Source organism: Lissotriton helveticus, chromosome 10 (assembly GCF_964261635.1).
Source record: "Lissotriton helveticus chromosome 10, aLisHel1.1, whole genome shotgun sequence".
NCBI classification, from domain to species: Eukaryota; Metazoa; Chordata; class Amphibia; order Caudata; family Salamandridae; genus Lissotriton; species Lissotriton helveticus.
Window position 1 is genome coordinate 45,875,250 of NC_136071.1, and position 15,812 is coordinate 45,891,061.

Here is a 15,812-nt window from a genome sequence, read left to right on the forward strand (position 1 = left end):
ATAATGGATGGCTGTGGGGCTGGTAGAGAGCACACAGAATTACAGATGGGCAACTGTGAATTATGGAGATGTTTTTCACCAAGGGGTTCTGCGTGACATTATATAGAAAAGAGAGCAAAGCTAAAGTTGGTTGTGATGTCACCCAGAGGTGAATAAATCCCATAGCTCACTTTCTATCCATCTACAATGTTTTGTTATGTATGGGCCCCAAAATAATCTGGCCCTGCTTTCAAATGCCTTACCTGCCATCCTTGACCAACCTCCAGCGCCCTCCCTGACCCCGCCTACCCCCACCCCCTAGCAGCTTTGCTTTCTGCCTTCAATCAAAGCAAACAATCAGAGAGCCCTGTCAGCCTGGCCTGGAAGGCCTTTATGATGGAGCAACAGTGAATAAGGAGTTTTGTTATCAACTGTTGCTGTATCATAGCAGATAGATCCGGAAATAAACGATAGAGGCTCTCTATGAGAGCCATACATCACAGTCACTTTCTTGAATGTTAATTAACCTCAGTAAGTCTCACTAATGAATGCAACATCCATCAACTCATCCAGCAAACTGAGAGCGTACCTTATTTGATTTAATGTAGCTTTGTATCCACCAGTGGTGCCACTATTTTACATGTGTACAATTAAAAACCACGTTCAGCATGATGTTGACATCCAGTTGCTAACAAGACAGCGCTTCTCATGTCCACTGTAAAATTGCATTCAGTGTAACTAAACATTGCTCTACTAAGCAATACATCACTTGAGGGATAGGTCAAATAATGGATCTATGGGGGTATTTTTGTGCTACCCACCTGCTTATTAGTCCTAATGTCATTTATCTTTATATTAGAAGAATGTTTATGTGTAAAACCCCTTTGCTTTATCTGAGCTACCTAAACAGAAACACACTATGGCTGCAAATGCATCGGTCTGTATACCTGAGGCATCACCCCAGGCTGCCCACACAAACATTCTTCGAGAAATTAATTCTGGCTTTTTTGTCTGCGGAATGATTTAGAATTAGTTTTTTGGTCTTTGACAATTGTCTCTCTCTGTGAGTTCCCAGCTGTCCTCTCATTTTCTTTGAGTGTCTAGCTAGTTGTACATAACCAAGCAATTAGTCCCTCTCCAGTGTTCATTCTCCAGTATTCATTCCCCAGAATCGAAAATCAGTGCAGGGAATTTCTCTTTCCTTCCAGAGACTGTATGTTTAAACATTCTGTCCTAATAACTCAACATCCACCTTCATTTTCGTCTTTTGCCATTCTCCTCACAGTTAAAATTTAATTTTGATGGAGAGCTGCATTTTAGAATATGAGGTGCATTTCTGTGCTTTCAACACTAAAGCCAGTTCCCGTTTCCATTCAGTGGATAAAATTACACCATCATAAAACTATGTAAGCTTTTTCAGAATTTTTGATTTGCATTCTTGAGTAGGACATGTAGCCTTTTGATTTGTTGCACTCGAGCTTAATATAGAATTCTCCATCATTTCATGTGAACTATGTTGCTTCACGTGAAGTAATCACAGCTTAATATATCAAATGCTTTTTCAGCATCCAGAGTAGCTTTGGCCATACTATTGTCCCTATCATCTTCGTGAACTGAGCACTTTACTTCAGCCCTAGATTAATCAAGCTGCTGTGGCACAGCAACATCTCCCTCAAGCCTCTTCGGCAACAACTCAGAGAATATCTTGGGGTGACTTTGGGAGGAATAGTGGTGGTTAACAGGAGCGTTCTGTGTAGCCCATAACAGGTTTTGATAGCACTGTTTTGAGTGCACTTGTTATGGAAGCAGAGCGGCACCCAACTTCGATGATCTCCTAACAAAATCTCATGAAGATGGTAAATTAGGGAACACCTCTTGCTATTACATTCTCCTAAGCATAAATATATTGTCTAGTTTGAGGCTTCCTAAACACCCTCAGTGCGCTATTTCGGCAGGGGGTCTCTCTGTAACCCAGAGGATGCTGGAAACCAAAGAAACTCAACAGGTCATGCTATCCACTCACTGTTCACAGCCACCAAAACAAAGGTACCTTTTTTTCAGAACCAAAAGGCGAACAGTGATGTGGCATACCTGTGAAAAAGATACTGACCTATTCAACGCCTGAGATTGCACTCACAAGAGTTCATTTACAGTCTGAAAGTCCCACTTATCTGCATTAATTATTGGTAGAACAAATACTAATCAATCTAGTGTAAGAAGTTAGTAATCCATATGACTCATGTTCATGGACAGTGTTTCTGATGGATACATTTGCCAGTGGATTCTTCATCTTGTGAATATCCCCCTGCGTCAGCAACTTTAGGAAAATTATTTTGTAGCAGGCCGGCATGGACGACGGAGCACGGCATCGCGCGCGACTCCGACTGACGTCACTGACTCCTTATTAGGCCTACGTTGGCGTGATGACATCAGTTCCCTTTTTTCCGCTAACGGTTTCGGGGGATCTTCTGTTGAGTTGATAGTAACTTTGTTACTATTGTGAGTTTTTCTGTATCTCATCGGCGTTGCTGTCTTCTGTCGTGATGTCGTCGAAGAAGACTGGGTTTAAGCCGTGTGATTCATGCGGAAAGATGATGTCCGTTACAGATCCGCATGGTGACTGTCTATGGTGTCTGGGTTCGGATAACGACGTCCAGGGTTGTCGATCCTGTTTGAAGATGAACCCAAAGGCTCTTCGGGAACGTGAGGCAAAACTTCTTGTTGCCAAATTGAAAGGTAAAGATGCCAGGAAGAGTTCGAGGTCGAGACGCCCGAAGTCAAAGTCGAGGTCGAAGTCGAGGTCGAGGTCGGCTTCGAAGTCGACTTCGGGACATGCTTCCAGATCATCTAAGAAAAAGCATAAGAGAAAGAAGCATAGTTCAAGGCACCATTCCGGTAAGGAGTCGGATTAGAAAACGAAGTCGTCTTCTAGAAGGCATCGTAAGTACATGGTATCTCCCTCTCCAGTTCAGAATCCTGTAGGTGAGGCCTCGCCTTTGGAGTCACGGGAGCATTCACCGGCTCTGGTGTCGAATCCGTCTCCGTATCCGTCTCAGTCTTCGGGACATGAGGAAGAAGAAGAGGAAGTTCCTGTTGCTCAGGGTTCGACAACTCCGGTTCACCAACCCGAGGAACAAGAGAAGTCGATTCCGGTGCAGCCTCCTCAGGAGCAGCCGGTGGGTTCATACCCTCCTTTTCCTGGTCCAAGACAGGACCCTTCGCATTTTTTAAACGCCATGTATGGTGTTTATACGAGAACCATGTACCCCTCTGGAGCACCGGCTGGTCCCATGGGTCCGTTGGCATACAATTTGGGGGTTCCCCAAGCCTATGCTCCGGCGCCGTTCTTGCCGTTTTTGCCAGCTCCAGCTCCACCTTGGCATCTCTCGACGCCGCCAAAGTCATCGACTCCGTTTACGGCTTCACCGGCTCTGGAACGACCTCGAGATCCAACTCGAGGTTCGACGCCGGCTCCAGCTCCATGTTCGACGCTGGCTCCACATTCAACGCCAGCTCCGTATTCGACGCCGGCTCCGGCTCCTTCGGAGTCGATATCAGATCCGATGACGTCGGTTCGAATGGAGTGGTCAAGGCGTAAAGCGCAGCGTCTTTTGGAGGAGAAGAGTTCTGGGGAAGCTGAAATTGAAGAAGGTGAGCTTCAAGATCAGGAGGATTATTTTGACGATCTACGGGATGCAAGTGGTCTAGAACTGTCTCCTGATTGGGAGTTGGCCACGGTGTCTGATGCTCCTTCTAAAGATGTGGCTCCCTCCCGTGTGGTAATTAAAAAGGCTGCAGAACTGTTGAATTTGACTTCGCCATCTATTGAGTAGAAGTCGAACATTCTGACTGAAGTCCTCCATTCTCCTTCATCTGTGGTTGAGCCTATACTTCCTTTTACTGAGGCTCTAACGGATCCCATCTTGGAGGTATGGAATAGACCCCTTACGGCTCCTGCAGTTTCTAAGGCCGTTGCAAGGCGTTATAGAGTGGCTCCTGGCAACCCTGAATTTTTGTCTACTCATCCCTTACCAGAGAGTTTGGTTGTACAAGCTGCCGGTTCTAAAAGATCTGCAGGTGCTTTTCCCCAGGTACCTGGTGATAAGGACACCAAGAAGCAGGACCAAAATGCAAAAAAAGTGTTTTCGTCAGGCAGTATGGCCCTAAAATCTACAAATGCCACTTGTTTGCTGGGTCGATATATCCATGCTTTGATGGATACTGTTAAACAGCTGTCTCCTAAGCTTCCTGAGGAAGACAGAAAGAATTTTAATGAAGTGGTTTCTGACACGCAGGCTGCTGCTCGGCAGGTCATACAGAGTGGTATGGACACAGCGGATTCGGTGGCTAGAGTCATGGGGTCTTCGATTGCCACCAGAAGAGCTGCCTGACTGAAGACTTCCGAGTTCTCTACGGATGTTCAGGCTGCTTTAATGGATTTGCCCTTTGATGGCTCAGGCCTTTTTGGTAAGAAGGCTGATGCTGCATTGGAGAGGTTCAAGGACAGCAGGGCTACAGCCAGATCTTTAGGTTTGCAAACTAGAGGATCTGCGGGCAAAAGATATAGGGGCTTTGGAAGATCTTCTTTTCGTCCCTACAAGCAATCACAGCAACAGCGGCAGAAACAAAATCCTTTGTATAAATCTTACAGGGGAAAACAAAGAGGTCGTGCTTGAGGACGTCAGGTCTCCTCCTCCTCCTCCTCCTCCTCTTCCTCTTCCTCTACCCACCCCCCTCCTACTACAGCAAAGCAGCCCTAGATCCGCCATTCCGGATCATGCGGGTCCTGTAGGGGGTCGGCTTACCTATTTTCTACGGGATTGGGAATCTGTCACGTCGGACCATTGGGTTCTCAATCTTGTGGAGAATGGGTATGCACTTCCCTTTCGGGAATTCCCTCCGAATTACCCTCCTTGCCAAGGTTTTTGCTCGGAGGACCACCTTCTACTTCTGCAGGAGGAAGTCCTGGCATTGTTGAGAAAGGGTGTGATAGAAGTGATTCCAGAGCAAGAAAGGGGTCAGGGATGCTACTCCCGGTATTTCCAATCCTGGATCTCAGGATCTTGAACCTTTTCCTGAAGCAGGAGAAGTTCAAGATGCTCACCCTTGTGCAGGTTCTTCAAGCGCTGCTGGAAGAAGACTGGATGGTGTCGATCGACTTGCAGGATGCATATTTTCACATCCCAATCCTGAAGTCGCACAGGAAGTATCTCCGTTTTACGATGGGATCGCAGCATTACCAGTTTGTGGCGGCACATCTAAGAAGGTCAGGGATTCCGGTATTCCCTTATCTGGACGATTGTCTAATCAAGGCGGAATCTCCAGAGAAAGTGCTCCATCATCTGCAAGTCACAACTCAGTTGTTGTACAGGTTGGGTTTTTCGATAAATGTACCCAAATCACACCTGGTGCCCTCCCAGCGCAACCTGTTCATTGGTGCGGTACTGGATACAACTGTGTGTTGGGAATTCCCTCCTCCACAACGGATTCGCGACATACAGGAAATGATTCCTTTATTTCACAATGGAGCGGTCGTTCCAGTCTTGAAGGTCCTTCGTCTGCTCGGTCTGATGGCTTCCTGCATTCTGCTGGTCAACCATGCCTGCTGGCACATGAGGGCACTCCAGTGGTGCCTCCGCAGGCAGTGGTATCAACACAACGGAGATCTCAGGGAGTCGATCAGGATCTTCAGAGAAACTGCAGCGGATCTGTCTTGGTGGAGCGTGGAGGGCAATCTGTCTCAAGGAAAGCCCTTCCAACTACCTCCATCGGTGGCCACGGTAATAACGGATGCATCCACTCTAGGGTGGGGTGCTCATCTGGGGGATCTGGAGATCAAGGGTCTTTGGTCTCCAGAGGAAAGGTTGCTTCACATCAACTTTCTGGAGTTGCGGCCGATACGTCTGGTGCTCCAGGCCTTCCTCCCTTCCCTTCGCGGTTGGTCGGTTCAGGTGCTGACGGGCAACACCACCGTGATGTGGTATGTCAACAAGCAGGGAGGAGTAGGGTCGCAGTGTCTCTGCAGAGAGGCTCTGCGTCTCTGGTCCTGGGTTCAGGATCATCAGATTTGTCTGATGGCAAATCATCTGGCCGGAGTTCTGAACGTGCGTGCAGACAGTCTCAGTCGGTAGTTCTCAGCCGATCACGAGTGGAGGCTTCATCCAGAGGTAGTTCGTCACGTCTTTCGGACGTGGGGAACTCCTTGGGTGGACCTGTTTGCCACTCACGAGAATGCTCACTGCCCGTCATTCTGCAGTCTCCAGTTTCCGATGCAGGGAGCCTTGGGGGATGCGTTTCAGTTGAGTTGGGACTCACAACTCCTTTACGCGTTTCCTCCCATACCCTTGATTCCACCGGTTCTGAGGAAGATTCACCAAGACCGGGCTCAAGTTATTTTGATCGCCCTGGATTGGCCAAGAAGGGCGTGGTACACAGATCTTCTCTACCTCGCCTCGTGCCCGCCGCTCCGTCTCCCTCTCAGGGCAGATCTCCTCTCTCAGATGGAGGGGCAGGTTCTACACCCCCACCTCCAGACCTTACACCTTCATGCCTGGAGATTGAACGGGGAAACCTGAATTCCTTTTCTCTCCCACATGATGTGGTGGATATCATTCTATTGGCCAGGCGTGACTCCACCAAGTCAATCAATTCATACAGATGGTCTAAATTTGTTACTTGGTGTGGGGAGAAGTCCATTGACCCCTTGAGGGCTTATTTATCTGACATACTTCAATTTGCTCTTTGCCTGGCTCAGCAAGGGTTTGCTGTAGCTACAGTAAAAGGTTATCTTTCGCCTTGTCGGCTTTTCTCTGCCTGCCGGATCAGCCATCTTTATTTAAATCTCCTGTAGTTCTAAGGTTTCTGAAGGGTCTTACAAATACATTTCCTCCTACTCCCTTTATTGTGCCTCAATGGGATTTGAATCTTGTGCTTACATTTCTGATGGGTTCTCCTTTCGAACTTTTGCACAAGTGTCCCATGAGACTTTTATCTTTTAAGACGGCCTTCCTGGTTGCAATTACCTCGGCAAGGAGGGTAAGTGAGCTTCAGGCTCTTAGTACAAAGCCCCCATTCTTGACCATTCATGCTGAACGAATGGTTCTTAGGACCAGGGCTGCTTTTCTGCCTAAGGTGGTAACTCCCTTCTATCTAGGACAGTCCATTACCCTACCTACCTTCTATCCTCCCCCTCCCCCTCACCCTTCCAAGGAGGAGGAGAGACTTCATCGTCTGGACCCTAAGAGGGCGGTGAGCTTTTATCATGATAGGACAAGACACTATCGAGTGGATGACCAGCTCTTTGTTGGGTTTGCTGGCTACAGAAAAGGAAGAGCTGTGCACCAGCGCGCACTATCAAGATGGATTATACTATGCATCAAGATCTGCTACTCCCTGGCGGGTAAGGAGCCTCCAGAGTGTATAAGAGCGCACTCTACAAGAGCAAAGTCTTCTACATCTGCTTTGTCTAGGGGTGTACCTGTAGAGGACATTTGTAGAGCTGCGAATTGGGCTTCCCTCCACACTTTCGCGAAGCATTAATGCTTAGATTCCGAAGTGAGGAGAGACGGCCACTTTGCGCGTTCTGTCCTCCAGGATTTTCTGGTATAGGAGAGTGGACACCCTCCTCCGGGAGTGGGGACTGCTATTCACAAGGTGAGGAATCCACTGGCAGATGTATCCATCAGAAGAACAAGTTACTTACCTTCGGTAATGCTTTTTCTGGTGGATACAGTATCTGCCTGTGGATTCCTCACATGCCCACCCGCCTCCCCGTTGTCCACTCTTCTATACCTGAGTTTATGACAATCTTTAAATGTATTTATATGTATACATATATATATATATATATATATATATATATATATATATATTGTATATATATTGTGTTTTTCATGCATTGTCTTCACACTGTGTGTAATTTTGGATATTATGTATTATGTACACTGTATATGTATATATCTACTGTCATTGGTCCGTCCGGGTGCCTCGAAGGCACGGAAAAAAGGGCGAAACTGATGTCATCACGCCGACGTAGGCCTAATAAGGAGTCAGTGACGTCAGTCGGAGACGCGCGTGATGACGTGCTCCTATGACGTCGTCCACGCCGGCGTGCTACAAAAGAAATTTCTGAACGTTGCTGACGCAGGGGGATATTCACAAGGTGAGGAATCCACAGGCAGATACTGTATCCAGCAGAAAAAGCGTTACCGAAGGTAAGTAACTTGTTCATTTCGTCGTTGAGTATCCATGAATTTTTCTAGGCCAAAGCTATTTGCTTCCTGGGAAGGTATCGCCATGATTTAGGGGCATGGTTTGCAAGATCTTACTGGCAGTCCCCAAGGAAATTCAGGACAATTTATCTCAAACAATTCAGAATGGTGAAGACACCGCAAAGTCCATAATTTGCTCTGGCTTCAGACACTATGAACTGCTTGCGCAGAATGGTTGGCGCTAGCCTGGTGATTCGGCAGTACGCTTGGATGCTATCCATGGGCTTCTCTGGGGACCTTCAAGCCTCTCTAATGGGCTTGCTGTTGGATGGATCTTGCCTATTTGACAAAAAGGCTGACTCAGCACTGGAACGTTTTAAAGAAAGCCAGGCCAATGATTGTGCCATAGGCCTTTCTACCCCCGCAAGCTAGTATTCTGAACAGTTTTGCCCTTTTCAAGGCTAATCCGGAAAGTTGGTGTACTGCCCACAGCCCATACAAAAAGCCACCCAGTCCTTTCTCCCAATTCATATGTCACACTAGTTACCCCTACTACCCATTTCCTTCATCACATAGGCTGTCCTGTCCATGTGGAATAACAGCAGCAAAAAGCACTGCATAGCCCAAAGGTCGTGTAATGCGAATGGAAGATAAGATCTATTGGCAGTGTCAAGGCTTGCTTTCACTTGTGTGAACTGGATAGATAAGCTGGCAACATCTGTTGGGACCTGGAAGTTTTGTTGACATTAATAAAAAAACATTACTTTGTGTTCATTGTCCACGAGCATCATGCGCTATCTTTGTATGAAGTGCTCTACTTTTCGGAGTATGATCAAAAAATGGTCTATAGGGCTTCAGACTTGAAGGCAATCAAGAAAATACCAAAAGGTACCCAGCTTCAGAAGATATCTGAGGACAGTAACCTTCAGATCTGCACCAGGGATGTCTCCCATCGCCTCGTAGCATGCTGCCCCGGCTTCAGGCACTCCCGTCCGACCCTAACCCAGAGAAAGATCAATACTCAACAGAAGTTTGAGTTCTACTGTTTGAACCCCTTCCCACCGAGGTGATGAACTTCAAGTCATTCTTGTGGCTCTTCAGCACCCAGCTCAGTGTCCCTCTGTTTGTTATTAAGCGTACACTTTCACCAAGGGTCACTCCACCAACCAGCTGAACTGAAATATCGTGATTTCATTGAATTTCCAGTGTGAGTTTCGAGGCCAACAAAGTTGTTGGAGAGTTTCCAAAGGTCCTGGCCTTATTGCCATGTCCGACCCTTGATCTCAATACAGGTGAAAGAGAAATGACCCATGACTTTAGGTTGGTCTTGTGAGATAGGACCTGTATCCCATTTCAATTTTGGAAGCTCTGAGCCACCCTGCTCTTTATAGTTAGAATGGACAGCTACGAGGAGCGGGTTAATCCAGCACTTCACACCTCTCCATGGCGTAAGACTCACTGGAAACTCTGGAAATCCCTAGACGCCTCATCATTCTCATTTGACCCCCCCCGTGAATTCCGCCTGTTGTGGTAATATTTGTAATTCCTATATGCCGCTATTCCTATTTTTGAGTAGGCTGTAACATTGGCTAAGCTTTTGTAGGATGCCATACTGTTTACTTATGCGGTTCCCCATGTTGTATATATACGTTCACTGTTGCTTTCACATCCTGTGATCTTCATGTGGACTTTGGCTGCACTTGGTAGGCATTTGAGCACATCAGCATGTATGTATTGATTAACATGTGTGTATTGATTGATTTGGATCCATTGTTATTTTTATTTCTTTTCTTTCCTTATCTTCCTTTAGTATTATGTATTTTCCTTTCTATTTGTGTTCTTAATAAAAAATGATTTGAATACAAAAAAGAATGCACAGCTACCTTGAAAGGAGGCCTGGCATTTGGTTCACTCGATAAGAGCGCTGGTTTCTGACTCAACGTGCAAAAGGCTAACAAGAATACTAAAAGATACATGAGGTGCCGATCATGGAGGGTTTTCCATAGTGGGACGAGTCAAATGATGGGCAATTCTTTAAAAAAAAAAAAAAAATTAAAACCTTTATTTAGCATAAAAGAGAATACAATGACAGGCCTACTAGCCTCTGGGCCGGCCAGTGACACATCTGAAGGACAGTATAGCATTACACAGCTCATCAGCCGACAACCAAGGGTCCGGCAGCAATGGTGCACAATGTTGGACAAATCTATAACAATAGGATATGGAAAGGTTTCATTTTTAAAACAAGCAAACAAAAACATCAAAGAAAAAGAGGCTGCAGTCTAAATTATTGTGTCTGTTCCATACGATACGGGGAGAGGCAATCAAAGACAATATGGAGAGCAGGAGAACCTCCAGGAGAGAAAAAGGGGCGTGGGGGAAAAGGGGGACCCAGAGCCAGAAACATATCAATAATGTAATACAGGGGGGGAGCCGAAACGTATAGTCAAGGGGAACAAGGAGTGTCAGGGGGATCAAGGAAGGGGGGATCACATATCTCCCCACGGTATGAGTTCCATTGGCCCCATATCCTACCCCATTTTTTGGGCCTGCCACGGGAGATATAAACAGCCTTCTCTCTGAACATGCACCAGTCCATATTTTCCTCCCATTTGGAAACTGATGGTGCCCTCTGAGATCCCCACAATTGTGCAATGTCCCTCTTAGCAACCATGTTTCCCAGTGTAACCCACCGAGTTTGAGCAACAGTGCAATCATTCGGTTCCCAGATGTTCAACAGACAGCGCCTGACTTCAGGTAGCAACTCAACATTCGTCACCCCACTCATCACCGCATGCACTCTAGACCAGAAAGACACAACTTCCGGACATTCCCAGACGATGTGGAGGAAGGTAGCAATCATACCACAGCCACGCCGACACAGTCCATCCTCAGAAAAACCCATATGCATCAGTCGCGGACCCGTGACATATACTCGGTGCAGAATCTTCAGCTGAACGAGTCGCAGACGCGCCGGAATCGCGACCTCTTTAGGAGAGGATATCGCAGCCTGCCAATCCTCATCATCCAGTTCCAGCCCATCTTTAGTCCAGGCACCACGAAGCTGAACAAGCAAGTCTGAGCGAGTATTGATAAGTTTTTTATAAATAAGGGAGATAGTGCTGTCTGGAATATGTCCGTCAAGCACTCTGTCTTCCAGGGGGGAGCTCTCCGGAATATCAGAACCGGTTGGAAAAACAGACCCAATGGCATGACGAACCTGGAGGTATCTAAAATATTCCGAGTCGTTCAAACTGTATTCCTGTTTCAATTCAGCAAAGGTCTTAACTCTATTCTTAACCCAGAGGTCACCTATCTTGCTAATTCCGATGAAGTCCCACCTATCAAAACCCTTGGACGTCCACAATTCACCAAGTCTCTCCGCGGCAAACAGAGGGGTTGCCCTGGACAGCTTATCTGCCCATCCAGTAGCCGCGGTCGCGCTGCCCCACACCCGCAGAGCCACTTCAGTGGGTCCCGTCAAATTCTTTCTAGCGCCCCGAGAGTAGAGAGCCCTGTAGTAGTTTCCCCCGGGTAACAGCCACCGGTCCATCTCGAATGCAGGATTCGAGACTGGACCGTACATGGCATGGTTCACAGCACTCAGCTGAGATGCCCAGTAGTATCTACGTATATCAGGTAACGCTATGCCCCCATCGTACCAGGGCAACGTAAGCTTAGCCAACGCAATACGGGGTCGGCCAGCCCAAATTAGCTTTCTCTGGAGGCATTCGATTTCACGAAAGTAGCTAGCAGGCACTAAATCAAGTGTGTTTTGTACAGCGTACAAAAACCGGGGGAGAGACATCATTTTGAACAGGGCCGCCCGTTCCAGGGGAGACAAGGGTAGACCACACCATACAGCGACGTCCGACCGAAGCCGGGCGAGTGGAGGTAACAAGTTACGCTCATAGTGTATCACGGGGTCAAGTGAGACATAGATCCCTAAATACTTAAAGCCAGCACTAGAGACCGGGATCGGGCATACTCGGGGCAGAGAAAGAGGATCACAGGTCAGCGGGAAGATACACGACTTGGACCAATTGATAACCAACCCGGAGTTACGTCCAAAGGAACTCAATACATCAAAGAGGACTCCTAGCGACTTACGGGGGGACGTCAGGTACAGTAAAATGTCATCGGCATACAATGATATACGATCTTCGAAGTCAGGGGACCACCGAATACCCTTCAGCGAAGGCTCCCAGCGGAGCCAGGCAGCAAGGGGCTCGAGCGCAAGTGCAAACAATAACGGTGACAATGGACATCCCTGCCTCGTGCCTCGCCCGAGAACAAAGGGCTCCGAAACTCTGCCGTTAACCACAACCTGCGCCAACGGCTGCTCATACAGTAGTTTGACCCATGCAATAAACTTTGGACCAAATCCGAACTTAGCAAGAGTAGCCCACAAATATGGCCACTCAACCGTATCAAAGGCCATCGAGGCATCGAGAGAAACCAAGATGGCCGGCTCGCTGAGAGTCCCCGCCCTCGCGATGACGCCGTGAAGACGACGGAGATTGAGCGCAGTATTGCGTTGGGGGATAAAACCAGACTGATCAGGGTGAATCAACTCGCTAATCACCGTAACCAGTCGGTGTGCCAAAAGTTTCGCCAATATTTTGGGTTCGGCATTCAAAAGGGAGATCGGGCGGTACGATGAACAGCGCTCACGGGGTTTGCCATCCTTAGGAATAACCACAATAGAGGCCAGCCTCTGGTCCCTGGGAAGGAATCCAAGGTCTCGCGATGCCGCAAACATACGAAGCAGATACGGCGCCATCTTATCCGGGCATAGCTTATATAACTCAACCAGTATACCGTTGGGACCAGAGGCCTTCCCCGAGCGAAGGGAGCGTATAGCGAGCGCAACCTCGTCAATGGAAAAATCAGCCTCCATTAACACCCCGTCCGACTCCGAGAGACTAGACAACTCAAGATCACGAAGCAGCAAGCGCGAGTCCTCCTTCCGGCAAGCCCGAAACCGGCGTGTATACAACCCGAAAGTGCTGGGCAAACACCTCAACTATCCCAACCGGGTCCACAACCCGCGTTCCATCAACTTTCTCAACTACAGGCACAACACGATTCATTCTGTCTCGCTTATCCAACCAAGCAATCAACTTCCCCGCCTTATCACCCACATCATACAGACGCCCCTGCAGCACACGATTCATTGCCTCAGCCGAGTCAGTCACCAAGGCCCTGTAATCAGATTGCTTAAGGGCCAGGACATGCAATTTCTCGGGTGTAACCCCCGCTTCCAACCGTTCCTCCAGGACAGCAATCTCAGACTCCAAGTTCACCACCTCCTCATTTTTGCGCTTCCTCTCACCGGCAACCATCTGACCACGGATCACAGTTTTATAAGCCTCCCATAGGGAGACCGGGGAGGACACCGACCCCTCATTTTCAGTAAAATAAAAGTCCATACACTTGCCACCTCAGATCTGATTTTGGGGTTGTGAAAATGCCACGGATTGATCGGGGCAATCCGGCCCCCAGCCCCCAGATGTATATCGATGTGGAGCCATAGCGGGGAGTGATCCGAAATTCCTCTAGCCAAAGGCTTGATTTCACGCACCGAGACCAACTGCACCACTGGCACAAGGATATAATCAAGTCTCGAGAGACTTCCATGGGCTCCCGAGTGGAAAGTATACTGAAGCCGGCCAGGGTGCAGTTGTCTCCAACAGTCTGCCAACCCAAAGGCGTCCAAAAATTTACCCAGCCATAGCTGCGACGTAGGGAGGAGCCTCGGAGGGCTACGGTCACTCTCACCATTCACCACAGAATTAAAGTCTCCACCCACCACAAGCAAGCCATCGGGCAGGCCCAGAATCGCCTCACCCAAATCGGTGAAGGTAGTAGACTGCAGGCCAGGCGGAACATAAATAGACAGTATGGAAATCAACTTCCCTTCCCATCTCCCAATAATAGCAGCGTAACGGCCTCTATCGTCCAACACCGTGCCATCAATCTCCAGGGGGAGGGAGTTCCTAACCAGGATACCAACCCCCCTCGATCCAGAGGTGAAGCCGGAATGAGCCACCAAACGGTAACCTTGTCTGTTCAGTGCATGACATGTATCGCCCACCAAGTGGGTCTCCTGGAGCAAGACCACATCCGGGGAACATCTCTTCAAATATCGTAGTACAATCCCACGTTTTATCCTGTCCCCAAGACCATTAACATTCCAGCTCAACACCCTAAGTCCCTCACCCCCCATCCCAGAAGAAAACTGACCGCCCTCCCCATCTCGAAACAGCCACATGATAGCAAATGTAAAACAAAGCACAGCCTAGAAACAAACAAAAAGAAAGGAACCCCCCCACCCCCCCAGGGAACCCATCAAACTCAAACCCCCCTCCCTGCACCCCTGCGGTAGACCTAAGAGCCACCCCAACTTGCAGTGTGCCTGTCGCCCCATTAAACTAACCTACACAAAAGAGAGAAAAGTCCCCAGAGGAGGAAGATCCCCCAAACCCCCCCCACCCTCGGGCACACACACCATAACAGAACATAGTCTCTGAGCCACTGCCATAGGATCAGGCTCGCCGATGTAGACTCACTGCTCCTGGTCCTCCAAACCTCCTTCAGCGCCTCTCGAGTTCTCCGGGCCCTCTTGGCGCATCGGTAAAGTGTCCAACCAGTCACTAACCACCTCGGGGCGGTCAAAGAAGAACGCACGCTCTTCATGTTCAATTCTCAGGCGGGCCGGGAAAAGCATAGCATATTTCAGTCCCAGTTCTCTGAGGCGCCTTTTCACACCCGCGAAGCCCATACGTTGTTTCTGGACAGCCTGGGTGAAGTCCGGGTAAAAACGGATCGATACGTTCTCAAATTTAGTGGGACCGGTCGTTCGTGAAGCTTGCAGGATAGCGTCTCTGTCACGGAAATTGAAAAGCCTGGAAATTATGGGCCGGGGAGCGCTCCCAACTTCGGCTTACCACCCGGGACACAATGAGCGCGCTACACTGCAAAGAATTTACTTAGGCCTTTTGGTGCCAAATGTTTCAGTACGAGGTCCTCCACCAGGATATCAACCGGCAAATTAGCTGAGCTCTCCGGGACACCCACGATGCGGACGTTATTGCGTCTGGCCCGGCCTTCGAAATCTTCCAGCCGATTGGCGAACAGATCACAAGTAGTCCGAAGATTGCGGACAGTGGTTTGGAGATCCGAGACATCCGTGGTCAAACTAGCAGTCTTGATATCAAGGGATTTGACACGCTCGTTGGTTTTCCCCAGGTCCGCTCTGATGAGGGTGACATCGATCGCCACCGTATCTATCTTGGCCGCCAAGGTTTCGTATTGCTGGCCCATGGTGGATTGGACACTCGCAATAGCGCCCATAATGTCCTTCAGAGTTGGCTCCTCGTTTTCAGGAGTGCCATCACCGGCTTCCTCTAGGGCACTACTCGACCCGCCCGGGGAGCCCCTAGGTCGAGTAAATCGATCGATGGTCTGAGATTGGGCAACCCCCCCTCGGGACGGGCCTCTAGTAGCACGCCTCTCGATAACCGCCCTGCCCGCCATGATGGGCAATGAGCTCCGACTGGATCTGTAGGATTTAGCCAAAACAATCTCCGTCTCGGCGAGCTCGAAACGGTGAGAGGGTAG